The sequence below is a fragment of the Acinonyx jubatus genome, chromosome C2 (genome assembly GCF_027475565.1).
Source record: "Acinonyx jubatus isolate Ajub_Pintada_27869175 chromosome C2, VMU_Ajub_asm_v1.0, whole genome shotgun sequence".
Taxonomy (NCBI): domain Eukaryota; kingdom Metazoa; phylum Chordata; class Mammalia; order Carnivora; family Felidae; genus Acinonyx; species Acinonyx jubatus.
The window spans coordinates 58184270-58209818 of NC_069384.1; the positions used below are offsets into that span (position 1 = coordinate 58184270).

General features: G+C 40.4%; 1 long non-coding RNA gene across 1 annotated transcript; it reads right to left on the reverse strand.

The window, feature by feature from the left end:
- Positions 1-246: 246 nt before the first annotated feature.
- Positions 247-16193, reverse strand: LOC106972286 (uncharacterized). The gene is made up of 3 exons (XR_001429834.3): positions 14270-16193; positions 6025-6167; positions 247-5947 (listed from the first exon to the last, which is right to left on the reverse strand). It is a non-coding gene; the product is annotated as an uncharacterized LOC106972286 (long non-coding RNA).
- Between the last annotated feature and the right edge of the window lie 9356 nt (positions 16194-25549).

Sequence of the window (25549 nt, forward strand, 5' to 3'; positions counted from 1 at the left end):
CAGTAAACAAAATGGTTGGGAGAATCTCTGAGCTTTGGATTGGAGCAAAAGTGTGAGTTGCATTGAAAGACCACAGACATATGGAAGTATAGCCTTCTGGAGTTTGGTTGCTGGGCCAATAACTTAAAATTCTTTGGGAAATGGAATAAAAGGAATTCTACTCCATAGTACAAAAGGGTCCCATTTACACAATTGAGAAGGGCTTTGTTTTTTGATATTCATTATCCTCCCCCCTCCTTTTTTAGTATTAAGAAATATACCTTTTAGCTTGGAATGTAGTAAAAAATATGTTTCAATCTCCCTTTCAGCTAGGACTAGCCATGTGATTAATTTGGAGCCATATGATGTAAGTGGAAGCATTGTGTGACACTTCAGGACACTTCAAATCCTTAGATTAAAAAGCCCTCCCCTACATTCCCTCCATCCTGCTGATGTGATGGTTTGAACTCCAGCAGCCATGTTGAACCATAAAAACAAGGACCAACTCTTAAGCATGTTGAAGCAGAATCTTGGGGAAAGACTGGTTCTTTGATGACTGTGAGGTTGTCATCATTCCGGGACTTATTATCTCTGAAATTGTTTTACATGAGAGAATGATACCTCTATCTTTTTAAGGCACTTTTTGTGTTTGTGGAGGTTGGATGGGAAGAAAAGTGGTCCATTTTATTCTCAGATGAACCTAATCCTAACTGATAGGTTTTATTTTCCCCTCCCCAGTACTCTGCTGGAATGTGTGTTGGATTTGGGGGACAGCTGGAGGTAAGTGGGGCAGTAATCAGGACAGCCCATAGTTGGAAGGTTTGGCATTCTTTTGAGCTGCAACCTATAGGCACAATTCTCTGGAGAAAAACTGAACAAGAAGCAATTTACCTAGAAACTGAAGCAGTTTCTGGATTACCCGCTGAGATAGCCCCTGTTACCCTATTAAATAAAAGACATAGGGGCGCCTGGTTGGCTCAGTCAGTTAAGCATCCAACTTTGGCTCAAGTCATAATATCATGGTTTGTGAGTTTGAGCCCTGCACTGGGCTCTGTGCTGACGGCTCAGAACCTGGAACCTGCTTCAAATTCTGTGTCTCCCTCTCTCTCTGACCCTCCCACTCATGCTCTGTCTCTCTCCCTCTCTCAAAAATAAATAAAAATAAATAAATAAATAAATAAATAAATAAAAACATAGTTAAATAATATCAGTGTAATTTTTCCTTTTTTCTCTTAATTCCAAACGTGTGTGTGTGTGTGTGTGTATGATTTTGAGCATATCACAGTTCTGATTTTCTCATGAAGATTAAATAAAGTGTCAGTTTTAGTATTTTTCATTTAAATGACTTACCCACAGTAAATCCTAAAACCTGAGTCCCTGGGTCTGTGTTCAATTTTAACTGAATAATGGCCATTTATTTATTTTTGAAGGCAAATTCCCCAGAAACATGGAGTCCCAGAAAAAAAAATATTTATATAGTTGTGGCTCAAACTTCCGATTTGGGAAAAAACAGGATGACCGGTTGTGGTCATACTTTCTATGTGACTTAATATCTGTCGGGAAAAAATTATTTGATGTAGACACAAAATTATCTTCCACCTGGGAGATGGACTCTGTTTTGCCTCATTGAAAGATACCTACTAATGTAAAGATAGTGGAGTGGAATAACACCTCTGTTCACTCTTCTTTGCTGCTAGAATTTGAGTAGTTAGGTCATTACAAATTAGGCTAAAACTTTTAATGAAATTAACTAGCAAATTAACATCTGTCCTGATATCAATTATTCTTGTAAGTGAATTGCAAGGTGTTGCACTTTTACGTATTTTAAGCAAATGGGTCAAAACTACACTAAATCTTTTTGGAAGATTTGAAAAATAGTTCAGAAAACCCTACTTTCTAATTTTGTTGGTGTACTGAGAAAGAATAATTAATACTTGATAACATAAAATCATTTACAGCAACATTTAATGGAAGCATCATTTTCATAAAGCATTTTTCACAGTATGGGTTTCTTTTGAAAAGCAATTATTGTCTCACTCACTGATCAAATACTTTCTTGACCTTGAAAGAAGATACTGAATTTACTTTCACAAAAAAATACCTTTAATGTAGCATACTGTCAGATCTGCTTAGATCATCATTGTTTTAATACAATTTCATGGTTGACAAGTTTATACTATGTTAAAAACAAGACAACAGGCCCCAAAAGGGGTTGCTGATGCTTATCCCTCCCCCCCATCATCACACCGAGACCTAATTACAGTTTCAGCTTTCCCAGAAAGGAATCTAAACCAGTAGGTCAGGAACCACTTGATCAACACTAGTTGGGTCATCTGCCTGATAGATTCCTGCCATTGCCTAAGGGAAAATAACAGCAATAACCAGCCCAGCCTTTTGCCTAGTACAACTTCCTCATTCCTGTTCTCTTCTTCCTACCAAAGTCTTTCATTTTGTACTGCTCCTCAGAGCTCCTTTCAATCTGTTAGGGTGCTGCCTAATGCAAATCAAGTTTTGTTCAAATAAACTCAACATTTTTAATATGCCTCAGTTTATCTTTTAACAACTAAAACTAAGAAAAGAGTCAATTTTGACCTGTTTTAGGATTTTCTTGTATTTATGCTGTTAGTGTTATCTTCAGGATGTGGAGCATTGCAGAGATTTGGGGGTTGTGTTTTTTTTTTTTGCAAAAATATTTTTTGTGCTACTAATCTATTTTATTGGGGTTTGTCTGCGTGAAACCAAACACTATATATTGTAAGTACACTTATACATTTTTATACATATATTAAAAATTACAAATAGAAGATCTAATATTTTCCTCCCACACTTCAGTGAACTGTCTTGCACAGCCTGTGGTGTATCCAACCCATTTTGGACACAGCAAGGGAACTCAAAATCAACTCCATCTTACAGAGTCCATTCATTTAATAACTAATGGTGATATCATAATGTGAGGGTCCCCAAGCCCTTTCTAAGTTTCCTTATGCAACTAATATAATCCAGTTTCAATCCAGATACCTGATGAACAAGCCCATTCTTCTACCTACCAGTAATGGGAACCAATCTAAGATCGTGGACTCTATTTTGTTCCAGTTTAAGAGTATCTTGGGCTAGGAGGTGGATTCCAGCCCAGGGGCATTCCACTTTGGGTGCTACCTCTGGGTGGTAAGCCACTGAGAGCTAAGGAGAAGCTTGCTGTGAGACCTGAGCCCAGCACTCTGTGTCAGGGCCAATTCTCAATTCCAGCATTTTTACATCAGTGTTTCTTCCTTGTACGGACACACCCCACTCTACCTGCATGTCAGACCTAGAGCACAGAGTTAGGTTTGGCTCAGAAGTCTGCCAGTGCAGGCACCCAGAACCCCATCCTCCTCTTCTCCCTTCTAGCCCAGGGTTTGGGTCTCAAAACAGTCTTATGCCATCCGTTTCCCCCAGATAATGAAGCAATAACCTTCTAAGGATAGCCATCTAGAGTGATTCTAAAGAATATCCCTCATCTCAACCTCCTTCTAGGAAAGGTTAGCCTCGGTGAGTTCAAACTGCTTTTCTAGCTCCTTTCTTGCTGGAAGCAGGGAACACAAAAATAAATTTTATCTTCATCTGTGTCTGCACGACAATATTAAATACACACTGTGTTCAAGGCATTGTGCTGGGACATTGGCCGTCAACATTTCACTTAATACTCACATGAAGCTAAGGGGTGAATATGATTATTATCTTGGTTTCATAGATGGATAAATTGAGGCTTAAAGAGGTTACAAACTAGCCCAATTCAAAAAATGGGGGCTCTGTAAAGGAAACTCAGGCAATATTAACTTCAATGTCCATAATATCATCATTATACTAAATTACAATTTCATAATTATACTTATGGACAACAATCACTCTCTACCTAAATTATGCTCATGTGTATGATGGAATACTTTTCATTGATTAGGTGTGTTGGGAGAAAAGAAAGTATGTTATAATGGAAATTGGCAAAAGTTGCTGGGATAATATGAGAAGAGAGCCCCTAACTCTACCTAGAAAGAGATCAGAGAAAGATTCATCCAGGAGGAAAGTCTTGAGTTAATCCTTGGGGGATGAATAGATATTAGTCGAGGAATAAAAGCTGATGCGCATGCCTGGCAGAGGAGCCATTTATGCAAAGGTGAGGAGGCTTGAGAGTGTCTTGCATATTGGAGGACAACAAATAGCTTTCCACAGTCAAAGGAGGAGAAATGGAACTTTACTGAATTGAAAAACAATAGATAAGATGAGAAAAGAAAAGAAAAAAGGTAGAGGGGGAAACATGGAGTGCTTTGCATGATATGCCCAAGGACTTTGGATGTTTTCTGAGTGTGGCAAAAAGCTATTGAAGGAGTGAGCATAACGTGATCACGTTTGCATCTTAGACAGCTCTAGAAATAGATTAGAGGATGGCATAAGGCTTAGAGCTCTGGATGGAAAGATTGTGTAAGTTTATGATGCCATTTTATTCTAAAACTTGGGGAGACATTAAAGATGTGGCTTGAGCCACTATGATAGACACGCAGACCATTTTTCACATTTTCAATTTGAGGGCTTGAACCAACCTCGGTTTTCTTAAGGCCATTCCCTCCCTCACTGACTCATTTCTTCATTCAACAGATATTCATTTGGCATGAGTTTCCAAGAACTGAGTTCAGAACTAGAGCAAACTTTTCCCATCAAGTTCACCTCAGGACAAACCCACATCCTTTAAGCTAAGCCAGACTAGACAGACTCTTCCACCTGAGGCTGAGAGAAGCTGGGGCTGCATTCATGCATCTCTCTCTCTGCCCTCCCTCTGCACTTACCTTCCTGCAACCATCTCACCACCAGGATCCAAGCAGGAATGCCAACCACAGGAACGCTGACCCACGTAGAGTGCCCGCCTTCCAGATAAGCCATGTGTGGCGATGAGGTGATGAGGCGCTGGGCAACCCTCATGCCAAAACCCTGCAGAACTTTCTGCAGAGGGGTTTGCAGATGATTGTGGGAGAAAAACTTCCTTGGAATTGCATTGGCAAATACATGTCAGCATCTTTTCCTTATCAGATAAACTGGAAGAGAAGTGAAAATTTCTATGTGGTTTCCAGAGATAACATTTCAAAGAAAAGCCACATGGTAGCAACAAAAAGCACTGTGATCATCCCAGCTTTCCAACCAAGAAAGCTCTGCCTTCCTCAGGGTCAGAGTAGGAGCCAACATAGCCCAAATATGATTTCTCTACTTTTACATCATGCTCTTTCCAAATTCTTCTTGGTGACTGTTTTCATAGCCCCAGTAACAAAAATTACTTGAGGAACTATGTGCACAAAACACTGAATAAGACACAGAAGACACAAGAATTCATACAGGAGCATTGCTGTCCTTAAGGACTTCAGTCTAATTGAGGCAGACAAAAGGTACATAAGGAAAAACTAATACACAATAAAGTAGGGCTTGCTATGGATTAAGTGCATGGTACACATAATGGTTTCATTGGTTTCATAAAACAGAGGAGATTTATCTGAGATTAAAAGGAACAGGAAGAGTTCAGATTATCACAGAGAGGAATGGGCCAGGAGGGGCTCACCGAAAGAAAATGTGAAGTCTAGGATTAAAGAGTAACTATAGCTAACATTCACAGATTGCCAGGTCCCATTCTCAGCACTTTATACATATAAATTGATTTTATTCCTTACAATATCCTTCCGAGATACATACACATATGTAAACCCAAATTCTAATAACAAAACAATCATGAGTGTTCTTCATGTTCTTTATGTTTGGCCTCTTAATTTATCCCTCTCTCTGACACCGTGTTTCTTGCTCCTTCTTTCCTCTGCCACAGGTCAGAAACAGAGGGCGATGCCAAGGATCATCCCGAACGGGGTCATTCTGGGTCATTCCGTGCTGTCCTGCTGAGGTGAGAACACTGGGCCAGTTACTTCCTCCCCAGTGTGGCCACAGCACCCTGTTTCTCCTAAAAAGGAAAGGAGAAAAGAGGGGTGAGCAGAATGGGGAAGTTGGTTTTGTTTCAGGTGGAAGATAAACACTAACCAATGAGTGAGCCTCAGTTAAACGGACAATATTCTGGGACAAATCCACAGGACTCTTTTCCACCCCAAAACTTGTTAGCAAAACAATGATCTCACTCCAAGGGGCAGAGAGCAGTTAGATGAGGACTCCAGCAGACAAGCTTCCTGAAAAGAAAAAAAACAATTAGTCAACATCTGAGATCCTGAAATCTGCCTTCTTCCCCTAAAAGAAGTCTCTTGGGGGAAAGGCCAGGGACTAGGGTCTCCACTCCAACTCCAGCTCTCTTTCAAAGGACATCAGACAAAATCTTCACACATGTATTGAGATTTTTTTTTCCTTCTATTTTTGTTCCCCTTTCGCACCCTGAGCTGTTAGTATTTTGAAAAGTTTTCAATCCTATGGCACTCATTGGCACCCTTTTGACAGCTCATATGTGTCCGAGTGCACTTTAGTGCACTTGGCTCTCCCAGAGGTCAACCTCGCTTCTTTCAGATAATGTGCAGAGGGACTCATGCCAGGAGTGGGAGAAAACTTCTCTTTTTCTCTTATAGTTCAGACAAGGCTTCCTTCCAGAGCCCCACACTGCCAGAGAGCCCAGAAGAGGCATCGTCAAGGGCAGGATTGCTACAAGCAATCTTCAAACTGCCTAGAAGAGACCCTTTTCTGTAGCCGGGACTCCCTTGCCTGGGACAAAAGCAGGAATATGAACAGTGCCCCTCTCCCATCCTCTACTGTCTCTGAATAGGTCATGTTTATTTAAGGCACTCACACTGAGGTCTCCATTTAAAATGGTTCAGAGTTCTTTGGAAATAAGAAAAGAAAACCAAACAATTGTTCAGATTTCTCTGGAAATAAAGGCAATACTAAGTCCTTATTGCTCAACATAAATATTGTTGACGAATGAATGAAAGTCTTTGCTGCTGGCATGCCACATAGAAATGGAAACTGATTCTCCAGAGAAGAGAAAGGGTCAACAGGAACCAACCTTAACCCTAACCCTGATCCCAGAGACTAGAGAGGAAGGAGAAGAATGGAGGGGGGATAGGGTAGCTGGGCATGTGGCATAATTTGCCACTTGGAGATTCTGGGGAGCTTTGTGATGCAAGGCCCAGACATGGGCACATGGAGTGAGAGCTCTCTGCTTCCTGGGTGGCTACAGGGTCGGACAAGACAGTTCAGCCTGGATTAGCAGAAGAAGCAGAGTGGAAGTTACGGCAAAAAGTTTTCGATAGCCAGGGGTAGTGACAAGCTGGCCTTGGATGCTCAGACAGAATATCTAGAATGATAGTTTAGTAAATCCTAAACCAGACAGTGCTGATCCATACCTAGTTTATAACTTTAGGTGTCCTCATGATTTTCTAGAAAAAAAATATCACGTTTTAATTGCCTTTTTGAGTTCTCAGTCTTTCTCCAATGCTCCTTGTTAAATTTTTATTTGAATCTCTTCTCCTTTAGCCATCTTGCAATTGAATCCTCATTTTGAGATAATTGTCTTTTTCTTCCATTTCTTTCCTAAATTCAATCAATACTCATTTCATTTCCTCTGAACTAGCTCCCCCCTCCCCCTTCTATTTTTGGTCCATTTTTTGTTAAAATTTGATTCCTCTCAAATACTGGTAAGTAAGGCTTGAAGCTGGTGAAGGGGCAAATCCCATGGGTACCTGTGGAAGCAGGGCCATGCAGAGAAAGCAGCATTTGCAAAGGCACTCAGGCAGGAACAAACGGGGCTCATTTGAGGAAAATCGAGGAAGCCAGCACGGCTAGAGCAGAGGAGCCACAGTTCTTACTATGTGTCAGGCTGCTGTGAGGGCTTTTTAAATATTAACTTATTTTGTCCTCACAACACTCCTGTGAGCAAGCTATGATCATTAGCTTCATTTACAGATGAGGAACTGAGACACAGACCAGTTACATTATTTGCCCAAAGACACAGAGAAAATAGAGTCAGGACTTGAATCTGTGTACTCTGTGGGGAGAGGAGGAGGAGGAGGAGAAAGAGGAAGAGGAGAGAACAAAGGAAATGGGGTGCCACACCCTGCAGGGTCTTGCAGAGCATTTCGGGGGTTCTGGTTTTTACTCTGAGTGAGATGGGACATCATGGGCAGATTTGATCAATGGAGTGACATGATTTGATTCACACTGTAAAAGGATCCCTCTGGCTGCTGGGTTTAAAACAGACTGTAAGCAGAGAGACCTGCTAGGAAGCTGTTAAAGTGATATGGTGAGGTTGCCCAGATGAGCTGATGTTCATGAATTCAGATTTTTTTTTTAATGTTTGTTTATTTATTTTGAGACAGAGAGTGCGTGCGCGAGCAGGGGAGGGGCATAGAGAGAGAGGGAGAGAGTGAGAATCCCAAGCAGGCTCTGCACTGTCAGCATGGAGCCTGACATGGGACTTGAACTCACGACCCATGAAATCATAACCTGAGCTGAAATCAGGAGTCTGTTGCTCAACTATCTGAGCCACCCGGGTGCTCCAAATTCTGACTTTTCATATAAAATAGCCACCCCGTTATAGCACATTGGCAACTAGTTCAGGCCTTTGTAAAACATTGTGATCGCTAATCAAAAGACATATCTACAGGTCCGTCTGCCCTGCACACACATCTCTGCTCTTACAGGACAGGACCTTGCAGCCTGTGACTCTCTCCTTCTTTCCCAAGCCCTAACTGTTCCTCTCCATTTGAAAATGGATGTGCCCTGAATGAATCAGCTTAGTCATCGCTGGAGTGAGGGGGCGACACAGCAAAGAAGAGGCATAGCATGACTGTCCCATCGGGGATTTCACTTCCTTTCACAGTGTTTATTCTGCTCCCACACCTCACTCTGCACATACTGTTGGAGAGAGGCCCCATCTGCTTTCTCTTCCTCCCTCTCCACCCCTTACTCTCCCACATGCAGTCACGGAGACGGGGGGGGGGGGGGGGTGGCAGGGCAGTCCAAATTGGTGGAGTGGCTGAGATCCTCCTCATTCTGTTTTTCCCACCCTTGGAGACCTGAGATTGGGAGTTATAAATGCTTCCTCTTTCAATGCTGCCTTCACATTGCAGACTGTTTTGTAAGCCCAAGTAGGGCAGCCATCCAAAGCTTATGGAGAGGGGAGGACTATCCAAGCCTTTTTATCTCCTCTTTAACAGAACCATACAAACTGAAGCCCACTAGCCACCAGGAGATATTCAGTATCAGTCTGAGAAAATCTCAGTGAGATTCCTGAGGGTTGCATTGAGCTTGGGCCTTTGCTGCAGTACCCAAGAGCTGAGGTTTTATCTGGGAGAAGGTCCTTGCCTGTGCTCCATGCATTTCTTTTAGATATGGTCACAGCAGCAGCACATAGTCACGTCAGCCTCGGGAAGTTGGCCAAGAGTTCTTATCAGGATACAGGTACGATGCTATCTTCTTAGCAACTAACATGAGAATGACTTTGGTAGGCTTGGGAGGAGGGTAAGAGCCATGGATTAAGTTTTAAGTGGAGAAGTAAAATAAACGGAAAGCTGGGACCAAGCGTTGCAGAACAGAGATGAGGAAGGACAGGAGACTGGCTAGGGAAGGAAGGAGAGGCTTAGAAGTTGGGTAGTTGTGTGATGTGAGGAACTGAAGAAATGCTATGTGTCGGGAGGTGTCACTCTTTCCCACGAATCCCCAGATCTTCCTGAAAACAAAACAAAAAAAATTCTGGATTTTCACAGTGTGATTGAATTTCTTGTGAAAGCTGGTGAGGGACTTTGATTATCAAGGTTGGCCTGGGACAGAAACAGTCAACCTGCACAAATGAGGGAGGAGTCAAGGTCTTGGCTAAACCCTTTGGTGGTATATCATGCACAGAGCCAGGTGGACCCTCTCAGGACAGGCACACAGCCAGATCTGGATGTCTTGGGCCCTTGTTTCCGGACGTCATGCAGACCTTCCCCTTGGGTCCCTGGAGGTCTCCCCTCTTGTCCTAACAGTTCTACTTCTAGCTAGTTAGCTCAGTTCACAACCATTTGAGAATTTTGTTTGAGAGGTCACAGAGTGCAGTGGTCAAGAGTAAACATACTAGGACCAGATAGTCTGGATTTAAATCCTGGCTTGGCTAGTTTTGGCAGTGAGCCTTTGATTAAGGCTAACACTGCCTCAGTTTTCCCAACTATAGAATGTTATAATGTGTTCTATAGCTTACAGGAATGTTGTATTAAACAAGTGAATATATGTGAAGTACTTAAAATTATACCTACTTCGTGGGAAGCTTTCACTAAGTATACTTGTTTATTACTACTTAATACTGGGAGGAATAAGGACGTTTAGCCATAATACAAAAACTTTCATGTTTTTGATCACTGAATTCCTTTTTAAAATTTCAATCTACAGTCATAATTCTCTTTTATTTAAAAAAAATCTGTTTCTGAGGTATAATGGACATATAATAAACTACACATATTTAAAATAGGCAATTTGATAAATTTTGAGAATATATATAATATACATCCCTAAGACAACCATCCAAATCAAGAAAGTGAACATATACATCACCACAAAAAGTTTCCTTGTGGTCCTTGGTAGTCTCTCCTTCCCAGTCCTTCACACTCCCTTCCACTTCCTGTTACCAGCAAACTACTGATTTGCTTTCTGCACTACAGTTTAGTTTGCATTTTCTAGAATTTTATATAAATAGAATCATACACTAGGAGCTCTTTTTTGTGTCTTCTTTCACTCAGAATGATTATTTTGATGTCTATCCATGTTGCTGCTTGTATCAGTAGTTCATTCCTTTGTATTACGGAGTAAGTAGCATTCCATTGTATGGAGGTACCATGATTTCTCTATTCCCCTGTGGATAGACATTTGGATTGTTTCTACGTTTGGGCTACTACAAGTATACCTACTCGAGTATGTGGGTACAAATCTATGTGCGGACATTGTTTCTCTAATGTAAATACCTAAGAGACAAATGGCTAGATCATAAAGTACAGACATGTTTAACTTTTTAAGAAACTGCCAAACTCTTCCAAAGAGCTGTGTCACTTTTACATTCTATACCTTCATCAATACTTGATATAGTCAGTCTTTTTAACTTTAGCCACTCTATTAGGTATGTAGTATTATCTCATTAGGATTTTATTTACATTCTCCTAATGAGTAAAAATGTCAACTTAATCTTGCCAGTTACTTACTTGTCACCTATATTCTTTGGTGAAGTGAAGGGTTTATTCAAGTATTTTTCCCGCTTTTTATTTTTATGTTATTTTATTTTATTTTATTTAAATTTTTCATGTTTATTTTAGAGAGAGAGAGGGATCACAAATGGGGCACAGAGGCAGAGGGAAAAAAAAATCTAAAGCAGGCTCCATGCTCAGTGCAGAGCCTGACATGGGGCTCAATCCCAAGACACTGGGATCATGACCTGAGCTGAAATCAAGAGTCAGAGGCTCAACCGACTGAGCCACCCAGGCACCCTACCCAAAAATTGGGTAGTCGGCTTTCATATTCTTAGCTTGAGAATTCTTTATGTATTCCAAATGCAAGTTTGTTGTTATTGTTGTTTTTTTCAGATATGTGCTTTGCAAATATTATATCCAAATGTGTGGCTTGAACTTTCATTCTCTGAGCAGTGTTTTACAAAGAACAAAACGCTTAATTTTTATTAACGCCAATTTATGGTTTTTTAATCCTCCATGGGTTATGGTTTTAGTGTTGGATAAAAGAAAATTTTACCTAATCTAAGGTAGCAAAGATTTTCTTCCATGTTTTATTGAGAAGTTCTATAGCCTTGGTTTTGCATTTGGGTCTATGATCCATCTTCAGTTAATTTTTTATATGGTATGAGATATGAATCAAACTTCATTTTCTGTTTGTTTTGCATAAAGGTATCCAATTGTTACAGCATGGTTTGTTTTTCTTTTTTTAATTTGTTAATATGGTTAATAAATTGATTTCTAAATATTAATATAGATTAATTAATTAATATTAATTCTAATATTACATTCATGGGATAAACACAACCTGGTTATAATATATTATATTATTTCTTTTTCTATTATTTCTTTTATTATTTCTATTATTGTTGGATTCGTATTACTAAAATTTTGCTTAGAATTTTTGCATCTGTATTCATGAGGGATATTGTTCTGTGGTTTTCTTTTTTATGTAATGTCTTTGTCTGGTTTTTGAATCAGGATAATAGAAGTCCTTCCTCTTCTATTTTTTGAAAGAGTTTGAGAAGGATTGGTGTTAATTTTTCTTTGAATATTTGGTAGGCTCACCTGTGAAGCCATCTGATCCTGAGCTTTTCTTCACTGGAAAGCTTTTAATCACTGACTCAATCTCTTTACTTGTTATAGATTTATTCAGATTTTGTTTTATTCAGATTTCCTCTTGAGTCAGATTTGCTAGTTTTTGATCCTTTGGTTAATTAGGAGTATGTTTTTTAATTTTCACGTATTTACGAATTTCCAGAATTTCCAGAATTTATTGATTTCTAATTTTATTCCACTGTAGTCAGAGACTATATTTTGCATGACATAAATTATTAAAATTTTTTTTGATCTGGGTGTATTAGTGGGTGTACCCACTAAGGCAGGTCTAAATTAAAGTTCCTGCAATAACCCTATGGACTTTGTCAAGTTTTGCTCTTGGCTGTTTGGAATTTCTTTCGAAGCAAAGTCAGCTTTTGCAGGCAGCATGTAGCCTATGAGGGCTGGGCTCAGCTTTCCTATCTGGGTTTCCTCTTGGCTTAGACCACAAATCATTTGGCTGGGATAAAGTTAGGAATGTCCTTTTTTCTCTGGTTGGTGGAGCTAAAAGGCATCCCAATTCCAGACATATTGAGCACTAGGTGGATATGAATGGCATATTTAAACTTACCAGGTTACTTTGTAAGAGTGTTTTACAAAATTTAAATGTGTGTCAAGATAGATGTGGTTGTATTTCTGATGTTGAATTTTTTTTTCATTACAGGTTTTGTTTCTATACCTGGCAGCCAGCCAACATCCTCTTCACTGACTGTGTTGAAATTAGAACAATAAAACATTCCTTTCCCTTAGAAGTATCAATGAGATTTCCCTTCATAACAAGGCTGTATTTCCTGGACTTTGCCAACTCATTGGCATGTTTGGGGGTGTTTTTTTTTCCTTATTCTTTGATGACCTTAGATGTAGGAGTTCATAGAATAGTGCACTCAAATATGCTGAGGCAAGTACAATTTAGAGTCTACTTTGGGGTTATTTATCTGGAGAAATAATCTAAGCCAATGAAGTTGAGATCAAATTGAGTTTGGCAAATAGAAGGGAAGTAAACTAGGTAAGGAGAACACATTGGTACCTAGAATAGTCTGCAGGTTCCTCCTTTGGCATGCCACATGATCATAGTCAGGTTAAAGGAACTCTTAGAGGCTCTGTTTTCACTACTTGGAAACAGGAAAATCCAACCCAGCTTCTAAGGGTCGTATAACATTTGCCACAGATAAAAAGACCCTATTCTTTTTTCACTGTGTTTCCTTAGCAGCTGTCACCCAGCAAATGGGAATACCATAGTTATGATTATGTTTGACCCATAGTACTTCCCTGAATTCATGAACCAAGAACATAAATTAAATGTTTCCTGAAAAGTTAACTTTCTATTAAATATAAAGTTAAGGAATTAATACCTAGTTACACACTGCATCAGAAAGGTTTGTATAAAGTAGAAACACAAATGACTACAACTACATGTAGACTGTTGCTTACCAGTAAATTCAACTGTTGCAATAAGCATTTAACTGAATCCAACTTTAGTTCAAACTCTGAGGCCTAAAAATCAATCTCACCCTATTTCCTTCCTAGATTCAGAAACTGATATCCTAGATTCAGTCATATAAATACAAGTAAACAAATGTGCACACACATGCACACATAGTGGCTGTGTCCTATGGTAAGAACAAGAAAATAACAGAATATATGCAATTATAGATGTCATTTAGATCCTTTAACTGTTTCTGAGTAAAAACTAGCTGCCCTTAACCAAAATGATAAGGAAAAGAGTAAAAATCTGTTGTGCCTGTGAACAAGCCTGTGAAGGTTTTATTGTAAGCCTCTACCCCATCCCTTGCCCTTGAGGAAGATATAGTGTAGGTATCTCAACGGCAAAAAGCATTAGGTAAAAAATGACCTGAAGTGAAGAACTGAAAACCATGAGGAGGCAGAAAACATCTGGAGGTAGTCACTCTGCAATGAATAGACCATATACCACCCTGTCTCACCCTTGTACTTCTAAAGTCATCAGTATGGCTCCTGGTATTCATAACAGGGAAACTTACCACAGGGTCTGGAGAAGGGATAAAGCCAGGATCAAACAGCTGCTGCTCTCCTCTGTCTCTGCCCCAACACCAATTTTGGTTGGAGGAAGCTGAGCTCCAACCACCACGAGAGCTCTCAGGCATCTCCCATCATCTCACTCACTACACTTGAAAAGTCCCTTAACTGATTTGGTCTCAGCCCTTTCACTCACAAAACAAGATGATTGGCCCAGGGGGTCCTAATGTTGGTTCAAGGTCTTAGACCCAAAGATCTTAGAACTAGAGACAATCACCATGAATCAATGATGCAAAATGTTAAATAATGAATACAAAACAAAAACTATTAAAATAGTAAGAAAAAGAGTCATAAAGTGAAACAGAAAATAAACAAGTTAATGACAAAGATTTGTTTTGCAACCTGGATGAGCTCAGCTAGCTAGTATCTCTTCCTGTTATAGTCTATTCTCTTCACTCTGCAGCACTATCATCTAGTTGAGTTGCTCAACTCCGTTATTAGTCCGTAATCTCAGATCGAAAATTTTCCTGAAGTTTGTTATTCTATTCTTTTTTTAAAGTTTACTTATTTAGGGGCGCCTGGGTGGCTCGGTCGGTTAAGCGTCTGACTTCGGCTCAGGTCGTGATCTCACGATCCGTGAGTTCGAGCCCCGCGTCGGGCTCTGTGCTGACTGCTCAGAGCCTGGAGCCTGTTTCAGATTCTGTGTCTCCCTCTCTCTCTGCCCCTCCCCTGTTCACGCTCTGTCTCTCTCTGTCTCAAAAATAAACGTTAAAAAAAATTAAAAAAAATAAATAAAGTTCACTTATTTATTTGGAGAGAGAGAGAGAGAGAGAGAGAGAGAGAGATAACTTGAGTGGGGGAGGGGCAGAGAAAGAGGGAGAAAGAGAATCCCAAGCAGGCTCCAACCTGTCAGTGCAGAGTCTGACTCAAGGCTCAATCTCACAAACTGTGAGATCATGACCTGAGCTGAAACCAAGAGTCAGACGCTTATCCAACTCAACCGCCCAGGTACCACTGTTATTCTATTCTTATGGATCCATAATATTTTTATGCTTAACTTTAATCAGACAAAAAAGCATCTGATTTTTCATACAATGTCGCCTTTGCATAGAAATTTGGCAATCACGAGCTGAGTTGTGGAAAATGACATACTGCTTAACCAGAGTCCATGTGTGGGTTCCCCTTACAGATCTAAAAAGAAAGTGACTTGTTCCAACCCATCTAGAAACCCCAGCTGAGGGCTCCACTCTGATGGAGTGGCTTTCTTATGACTGGACCTATGCCACACTCCTCAGCATCATTTCAAATATAATCAGCCCATAGACACCAGCAGGCATATGGAGCAGACTGTCAGGTGAGGAGACCATGGTAAGAATAAAGGGAAGGAGAAGTGGATTCCAGAGCCACAGAGTATTAGTGCTGGTTGGAACACTGGATTCATTTTTGTCACTGAGACATGAAGTGTGGTCACCTAAACCATTGGGCAAAAATGACTGATCCTTCTTTATCTGCCTTTAAATTCTCTCTTTTTTCTGATGAAAGTGAAGTATCTTAAGCCTCAAAGCTAGACTATTTGAATTCAACTCCTGATTATGCCTTTACTCACTGTGAAAACTTAGGTGAGTTACTGATTCTCTCTGTGCCTTAGTTGCCTCATTTTTAAAATAGGAGTAAATATAGGACCTACTTAATAGAGTTGCTATGAGAATTCGAGGATTTAATATATAATTTTTTAAAAGCACTTAGACTAGTCCCTAGCCCCAAATAAGCACTATGTAAATATCAGTTGTTATTATACCAAACTTTGAAAGAGCAAATTCACTGGTAAGATATAAAATTCCTTGGATAGATTATTTAAAAGATTGTCAGACTTAGAATGTATTTCCTTGGAGAATTTTTAATCCTTTTACTCCCTGGACTTCATCTGATGTAGCTACCTACTTCTTTATGGATGGAAAAAAAAAAAAAGACATGAAAAAAAAGTAGACTCAACACAAATGGTTACTAATCACTAGGTGCCTCTCTTTTTCTACCCTTGGGTTTGCTTAAGAAAGAAAGCAACTGAGAGGTCTGAAATTAACATTTTCCTTCTCTTACGGAGGTTTACTGGTTCCAACAGTGTTAGAACTAGCCCATATTTCCCAGTGAAGATGGGCTTTACCCTGCCAACCAGACAGAATTGTGTCTGCCTAGGGATTGATTGCAACTGTGTCACCACTGAGCCACAAACCCAAACAAAACTTCTAGGGCTTTGGAGTGTAGACAATAGCTGAATTACAAGGGCACTGTCCCAGAAGAGATCATGCTCATTTTTGCAGACCTGGACAATATAATGGCTGTGTCTTTGAAACCAATCATTCAGGTCTTTGCTTTACTGTGATGTGTCTTTCCCTTGACAGTAGAGAATTCCCCCACATGGGGAAGGTAGGTTCCCTGTCATAGTGCCTAGTACAATGTGGATAACTATAATCACAGTCCTCTAAAACCCCTGTGTGACATCAGTGGGAACTGACTCCACCTTGCTAGGAAAAACATGCCAGACTAGGGATGGTGATGTTGTTTTGTTGGCAATTCCACCAAACAAGCAAACTCAGATGGGTGGAGAGTTTCTCAGAAATGCTGAGTAATTGCCAGGGGATATGCTATGATCTGAGATAGATGCCTCACCAAACATAAGGTCTCAGAGGAGTCTGGTTGGCTTCAAGTGAAACACCCATCTAACAGTCTTAGGGACATCCCTGGGATTCGAATGGTGCTGCCATCAAAGCATCCTAAACACTCTTCAAATTCCCCTTCTCTTAGGATGCTTATTATCTCCAGGTTGGGGGTTGGGGGGTGGGGGGAAGACATAAAATAATTCTCATTACGATGTTCAGCACTGAAAGTGAACCTTCATCATACCCCAGAGTTATGCAGTCTTTGGAAGGGAATTAAAAAGAAGGTAATTAGTCATCTCCCACAGTAAATCCCCAAACCAGTTAAAGTTATGTACAATCAATCACATATCATCACCTATGTCACCACCTTCTCCTCACTCACAGGGTTAACCCTGCAGGACTTCCTTGAACAAATAGTCTAATTCTACAAACATTTAACTGTGACAGTGTGCAAGGATCTATGATTCCAAGCCAGCAGAGTGCAGCACAGAAAAGAAGGGCAGTGGAATAGGAGTTAGAGCTTGGGTAAAATCCTAGCTTCACCCATTACTGGCTTTATGAGCCTAGACAATATACTCAGCATCTGGAGGTTCAGCTTACAAAACAGAACTGACAAGTTTACTCCTTATCGTGCTTCTGTGGGTACTTTGTAGGACAAAGGTCTCTGCACAGTGCTTGGCATAGATCACGTAACATCAGTAGATGTTACCTGCATGTGGTAACACATGGAACCCAAGCACATATAAGAACAAGATCCTTAAAGTTTAGCTGGTGACTACCCAATGTATCACAGAAGTCCTAGCTCTTGACACAGGGTAGATCATAAATATTTGTTGCATGAATAAAGTTAGGAGTGTTTCCTTGCTTCGTCTACTCACCAATCCCTAATCCTCAACTCCTGCTTCTCTTAACACAAGGAGACTTCCAGAGCCAGAGGAAAGAGCATTTATGAGTAGGTGAAGTTGGATGTGGTAACAGGGCTGGTCAAGACTAATGCTAAAAATAAGAGCTCAGCTGGAAAATAGGAGTCAAAGGTAGCCAGACGTCTGGGGAGGTCACAACTGTGAACAGGATGGGCATTAGACAGGTGAAGGGTCAAGTCCAGGGCAAGTGAATTCTGTGTGCTTCTTCCTCTGAGAGTCAGCTGTACCAGGAGTTCTAGCACACTGAACCCACCAAAGTTGAAACATAAAGGTTTCTCTCAAGTGTTGCCAGGAACTCTCTTGTGACTCATTCCAGGTAGGATGTGAAAGATCATGCTCAACAAGCAGACACTTATGCTTATGTGTTTATTGCCCTCACTCTTTTCCCCTGATTCCCTTCTCCCTCTCTCCTCAGGATTTCCTTCTCTTACAGGCATGATGGGAACAGAGAGGGCTGAGGAGCCCTATTTCCTTGTGCTTTTGGACCTGAGGGGGCAATCTGCTTTATAAGCACCAATAAAACCTAAAGTGTTTTCTTCTCATTCCAGTGAAAATGTATCACAAATTAAACAGATTAGGTTTTGTTTCAGATAAATAAAATAAATGGTCTGCACCCAGTCTTGTGGGCCGGCAGTATGTTGATCACTTCTCATCTGTTAATCCTGGGTCTAAAGTTTCCTTTATTCTAGTCAACCGTTTTAATGCACTGCGTCCTGACTTCTTTGTACCAAATGCTCCATCACAGGGGACATTCCTCACCTTGGGTTTCAAAACCGTCAGCTTCAAGGAGGAAGCTGGTCCTGCAGGTGGTGGCTGAAGATTGCAAGGCCAACCTGAAACAGGCGGTTTTTTGTTTTTGTTTTTAAAACCTGAAATTGCTTGGCAAGTATTGGCAAGAAGCCTCGTACAAAAGGAGAGAAGAATTTGTTCCTGGCAGCTTTCAAACCAACAAAAAGCCGGCATTTGCGTTACAAACACATGTCCCCGAAGCTTTGTAGGCTCCTGCCCTCAGGAGGCAAGCAGTTTGCTCTTGGGTAGCAGCAACTCAACATGCTTCAAAGGATTCCTTCTGATTCCTCATTCAGTGCAAGTTCTCCGACCCATGGAGGTCTCGGTAAGGCATCATCCCTAAGAGCAGAAACCACATAGATGGCAGAAGGAAAAGACCTTTGGCTTCCTTTCACACCAAAATTGTTCCATTTTTGTTGTTTCTGCATTAGTGGTTTTTCTGCTTCCGTTTTGTGACTCTCTAATTCTGTAGCTAGTTTTCTTCACTTCGTACCTTCTCTTTCCTGCTCCTTTGAATTCTACTTGCTCCAGCTTTGGGGCAGCCTTAGACGGGTTTGGGGAGCCTGGGACCAAACAAAAACTAAAAATGTAGGGCAAGCTGAGTCCAGAGGTCACACGGGAACAGGAAGACCCGAAACACAAAGGCCCCAGAGGTGGGTTGAGCATGAGGCAAGTGACTAAGCTAGATTCGTAGAATATAGGCCAGATGAGAAAGCCAGGAACAAACAGCAAATAATAAAAAAAAAAAATACAAGCTAAAGACAGGGTTCAAAGTAGGAGTACAGAGAACCATGAGCCCAATTTCAGAGGTAAATTCACAAGGAATGTCCTTTCAGCTACTAGAGTAACTACCATTGAATTGAACACCTACCATGTACCAGACACTCTGCTTGAGACTTTATACACATCATAACTCTGCAGGGTTTAGCCTATTGATCTCTAAAGTGCAGATGAAGATGCCAAAGCTCAGAAATGGAAGCTCCTTGGCCGCATGGCACTTTGGTAATGTGTAGTGACTATAAGCCATCCTCTTCCCGTTGGTTTCCTTTACTGGATAGGCTTCTGATGATCTGGATCTGGATACTCTTATCAAAGGAAAAATGGTCCAATGGTTGTGTAAAGATGGGTGCTGCTCTAGACTCCCTACACACATTTCTATACATTCATATAAAGGACTGCCCAAGGCATGAGTAGGTTAGGCAATGGGGTACTGATGTGGTTGGAGGGGTAAAGAGAGAACCAACTATCTCAATCTCACTTCAACCCTCAGGTTCCAGGGTTAGACAGTCTTTACGTTAAAATTAATCTTTTGGAAAGGGAATGCAGTGAACGATGCACAAACTTCAGTCAGATCTCCTGGTCTTTCATTGGAGTTCTGTCACTTACTAGTTGCTTGATCTTAGCCATGTTTCTTAACAGCTCTTTGCCTGTTTCCCCCTATGTGAGATGCCAATAATAATATCCAATTTATTTGCTGGTTGCTGTTTTTTTTTTTTAATTTTTTTTCAACGTTTTTTATTTATTTTGGGGATAGAGAGAGACAGAGCACGAACGGGGGAGGGGCAGAGAGAGAGGGAGACACAGAATCGGAAACAGGCTCCAGGCTCTGAGCCATCCGCCCAGATCCCGACGCGGGGCTCGAAGTCAGACGCTTAACCGACTGCGCCACCCAGGCGCCCCGACTGGTTGCTGTTTTAAGCATTAAATGAGATAATCCAGGCAAAATGAGAAAATTCAGTCCTTGACAACCACTAAACATTTATTCTTATTATCACTTTTAGGAAGAGTCTTTAGGTCTATATTAAAACCACATAACCTAGGAACACAACTTAAAACAAAACCAGCATCTCCAAAATTTGGGCTGGCAAGCTCATCCAAAGCGAGATTTCCAGGTGAAATGGATGATTGGCCCTTCTCTTTGGGATTCTCTTTTTTTAAATGCTATTTCCTTTTTCTTAGAATTGATTCTTGTGAAGCAGAGGCAGGGTGAGCGCCATTTGAGGATATCTGGAGACACTTCTAGTTGTCAACTGGGACAGGGCCTTCCTACTGGCATCTAGTGAGTAGAGGTCAGGGATACTTCTAAAATCTTACAATGTACAAAAACTACATGACCTAAAATGTCAGTAATAAGGTTGAAAAATTCTGAGGTAGAAAAAGTGTGGGGAGAAATATGTAAAACACTCCTAGATGCTATATGCAAATGTTTTTCTCTTCTTTCATATTTCATAGATGTTATGGCCTCTCAAAATTCTTAAATGGAACTGAATATATTTTTTAAGATCTTACATTTTTCTAAAACTTTATGTTTTCTCAATGTTTGGCTCTCCTATCTTTGATGTCACCCATGTTGTTGTTTTCTTCAAATGCTGCATGATTCCATGCTATCTATTAATATTTATAAACAAGGGTCTGCATCAGCAGGTCTCGACCTTGGCAGCACATTAGGCCTGTGGACTCCAGTCTTCAGGGATGCCACATTGCCATTGTTTTCATTCCTGCCCTCCCTACAGACAATTGTAGACAAATGACCATCATCTTGATTTCGACTGGTGTTGAATAAGGCTAGATAGCTTCAGAGATCCTGCTTAGCCTAGATCAGGAAGGCTCACACTGGGAAGCAGTTGCCATCTTCTCTGTTTCTCTTGTGTTAATGTTGAGAGGTGCTTCCTCTATTCTCTCGGAAGGTACAGGAGGGGAAGAAAGTAGGTCAGTGGCACCTACCTCAGGACTGGCCCATTGGAAGATGTATCTTGCACCTGGGGCAGCAATAAAGTCAAGGTTAAAATAGTTTATTTCTCTATACAGATACTATTGTGAGGGACTCTAGGGATCCAGAATAGCAGTGATGTAACACATATCTGAGACAAAGAGCTCTTCAGTGAGGATGAGGAGGAATAAATTAATGGTTTATCCAGGTAATAATTTGCTTTTATTACATTTTGTGGAAACAGGTATCCCCTAAAAAACATTCTTCTTCATGGGCTAAAATTCATTCACTGTATATTAATTGAGCAGTTACTATGTCCCAGGACCAATCTGAGCACTGAGGATACAAAGGACAAGTCAGAACAATTCCCTGGCCTCATGGAACTTGTATTCTAGAACTGCATTGTCCAATACAGTCGCAACTGGCACAAAACTTATTTAAATTTGAATTAATTAAAATAAATAAAATCTAAACTTCAGTCTCTCATACTAGCCATACTTTAAGTCTCCAGTAGCAATGGGTGGCTAACGACTACCATACTAGACCACACATAGAACATTTCCATCATTGCAGGAAGTTCTACTGAGCAGTGCTACCTACAGAGGGCTTACAACCTAGAGAAGTCTCCACCTTTAGTCTCCCACTTCGGCTTTGAGGAGTCCTTTGTAGGAATGGGTTAAAAGACAGATAGGTTTTCATGGATATAATGGCTAACCAATTAGATAGACATTCCTCTAAGTATTTTCAAATACAAACTCATTCAGTCCACACAAAAGCATAATGAGGTAGGTATGATTATTATTTTTATTTAAGAGTCAGGGAAATTAAGTCAAGGAGAGATTAAATAACTTGCCCAAAATTTTGGCTTATCTTGGTCAAAAAATTTCTAATGGTTTTACAGACTTCAAATCTCTGTGACCACATCGTAAAAGCTTTATTCCTTTCTCAAGTCACAAGGCAACCAATTGTTCAGTGAAGGCTAGTGTCCTATCTAGAAGCTTGAACAACTTTTAGGTTCTCTGAATCCTCTTGTGGATCTTCCACATTTAGGCAGGAGGCAGAGTAAGAAAAAGGTTAAAACAGGGCTTGCTAACCTCAGCATTTTTGACATATTGGGCTGGATGATTCTTTGCTGTTTTGTGCATTGTAAGATATTTAGCAGTATTTCTGGCCCCACCCACTACATGCCAATAGAATTCTCCCCCAATTGTGACAACCGAAATGTTTTCAGACGATACCAAAAATTCTGGAGGTGGAGAGGGGAGGCAAAAATCACACCCTCTCCAGTTGAGAACACTGGCTTAAAGGATCACTCCAGAGGTTTTAGAGGCCAGGCTAGAAGCGGTCATGTTCCTTTCACCCAGATTCTGTTGACCAGACCTCAGCATATGGCCACACTTAACTGGGAGTGGGCTAGAAAATGTAATCCAGTGATGCACCCGGGAGAAGAGGAGATCAGAGTTGAACCGTGTGGAATCTGCTTGAGGAGCATACACCTCAGAAAACATAACAAAAGCTTCAGAGAAATTTGCAGAGATTTGCACAGCATTCTAGATATATTGGAGACAAAATCATACCATTAATGCAGTTTTTTTCGTGGCTAATCTCGTCACCCTAGGTAAGACTCCCAGAATAAAAAGTTAATGCAATAAAACACTAGGTGTCATGTTTCCTATGTGGACATATTCATCAGATCACATCGAAAAGCAATCAACATTTTGCAATGACCCGTGAGAACACTGAGCATATGCAGGGTAGGAATGAGGCTGCGATAATGAGAATGTTCCATGAGGCCGTCCAGACTTAATTACCTTCCAGAAATATGACTATCTGTAATATGTATGACCAGGAGTGCAAGGAAGACAGAAATACATTTCTGGAAGATGGAGATGGAGAACTAAAGAATCTTTGGATAAATGTCACAGATAGTGGAGCTTTGTAAATAGGGAGAGGTTGCCATTCATTTATTGCTAACAGTTTAAAGAATATCCTGGCTTAGTCTAAAGAAGTGTTGAGAAGTTGATTAATAGGTGTCATTGTCTACCATACCACGTGAAGCACTAACATTGTTGTAAGGCAAAGTAGGTTAGTTCATACCACTCTGTACAGAAAAAAATACATACCTTTTATAAGCACCATCTAAATTACAGTTGGCTCCTGTTGGTGCATTACAAATCTTTAAATATCCCTTATTTTTCCTGCTTTATCACAGCCAAATAAAGTCAAAATGCTTCTTGAGTTTTTATTACACGGTTTGAGGGAAATTATTTTTCAGCTGCCTAGTTTGGACATTTTTCTCCTCACTATGTAATCATATTGAAAAGAACTAGAAACTCTCAAGTTTCCACCAACTGGCACCAAACCAAACTCAGAAGCCAAGGTTGGCTCCCCAACCGCACTTAGCTCCACCCTACCCAACCCCTGCCCTAAGTAAAAGACGGCCACATTACATCTCTGTGCCAGTAAAAATCAATCAAACCCAAACTAAGTCATTGGGTTGAAAAAAAAAAATGTATCCAATAAATTCATATAAAAGCCTGTATCTTACTAAAGTTATTGATAGCCTACATCTTCTGAAGTTAATGATCACATCTTATTCATTTTATGAAAAACCTCTATTTCTTTGAAAAGATAAGCACAGGGAGCATATGGTAAATGAAGAAAAGAGGGAAAGGATGGGAAAAGAGAAGGAAAAGGGCAAGTAAGATATTCTGAGCAGTGGCTAAGTCACAGGGAGAGGAAGACTCTTTTCCAGGGTTACACAACAGACCTCTTCAGTTACATTTTCCAGAGAGTGGAAAATAAGGTCACAAAGAGTTACAAAATTATACCAGCTGATAACCAGAGGCAATGACTTTTCCCTAGGTATTTTTAGTAAAAAACAAATCCGTAACCACAGCTAATTAATAGCTACATGCCTACATACACCAACTCACCAAATATTCATTGTGAAATGCTATATGCAAAATATTCTCCTAGATTGGCAAATAATGGGTGGAGAAGGTGAGAAAAACAACAAAAAATTTTCTCAATAAACTCGAAATGTAGTGGGGATGTAAGATAAATACACAACTAAGCCAAATACAGTAAAGAAGAGAAGAATAGGGAAGAGAGAGACCAGGCAGAGAAAAAGATACTGAAGGTTTGAAATTGCCTGACGCAGTGAAGAAATGTGGCATAGCTTTTAAAAATTAGGCTGCTGAAGAAGCAGTGCTTTATGGCAAAATTAAGAGTGTCCCCTCTCTGGGAAAGATCATACTTGACTCTGGATTATAATGAAATGGAAATTTTAGGGTACTAAGAGGAAAACCATAAGGTTTTACATGGACTTTATTACCCGTCACATGTAGCGCCAAGCCCATCCCCAGCAATTGCTCACGGGGCTTCCTGCCTTTTGCCTGAAAGCAGAGTTCTTCATTCCTCCAATGGCCCAACACTGCTTCCTCAGTGACGTGAGGCAGACTGCAAAAGAAAGTGTGCCTTGTGTAGCATGGTGCCATCCAATGACTACTCTCCTGTCTAATTTGGAACACTGGGAGCAGGTTTCTCTTTCTCCTTTCAAGATGCAAAAAGCAAGCAAACGGAGTTTTTAAGCCAAAAGGATTTCTCTCTCCTTGGTGCGAAATGCAGCCTGTCTCTCGAACACTTACAGTGTAATGGTTAAAAGAATAGACTTTGGAGTTAGACAGTTTGGGTATGAATTTTGGTCTATTGTGTGACCTTGGACAAGTTTCTTTACTTATCGTCAGTTTCTTCACCTATATGGCTAATAATAGTACTTACTTCATAGGGTCATAGAGGACTAAAAATAATGGATGCAAGGAATTCGTAATACCAGACCTACAGTAAGAGTTTAATAAATGCTGCTTATTAATAATATTGCTTTAGAAAAAGAGCTAATAATAACATCATGCTAATTCTTTGTATTTCCCAGAAGAAGCAAAAATTAGGGGTGTCAGGGTATCACAGATCCCACGGGGGCCTCTTTCTGAGCATCTCTCAGTAGGCAAACACTGAATCAATAATGACCCAAAGACCAGATGCAGCTCTGTTTGCCCTAGGAGTGTGGCATCCTGTCACCAGATTCTTTCTCTCCAACAAGAGTATCGTACATATGGCCATCAGAGGAAGACAGTAGCACTAAGCTTGGGTGCCACTGTTTCTCTGGCTACTCCCAAGATGTTATCCCTGATTTCCATTAACCAG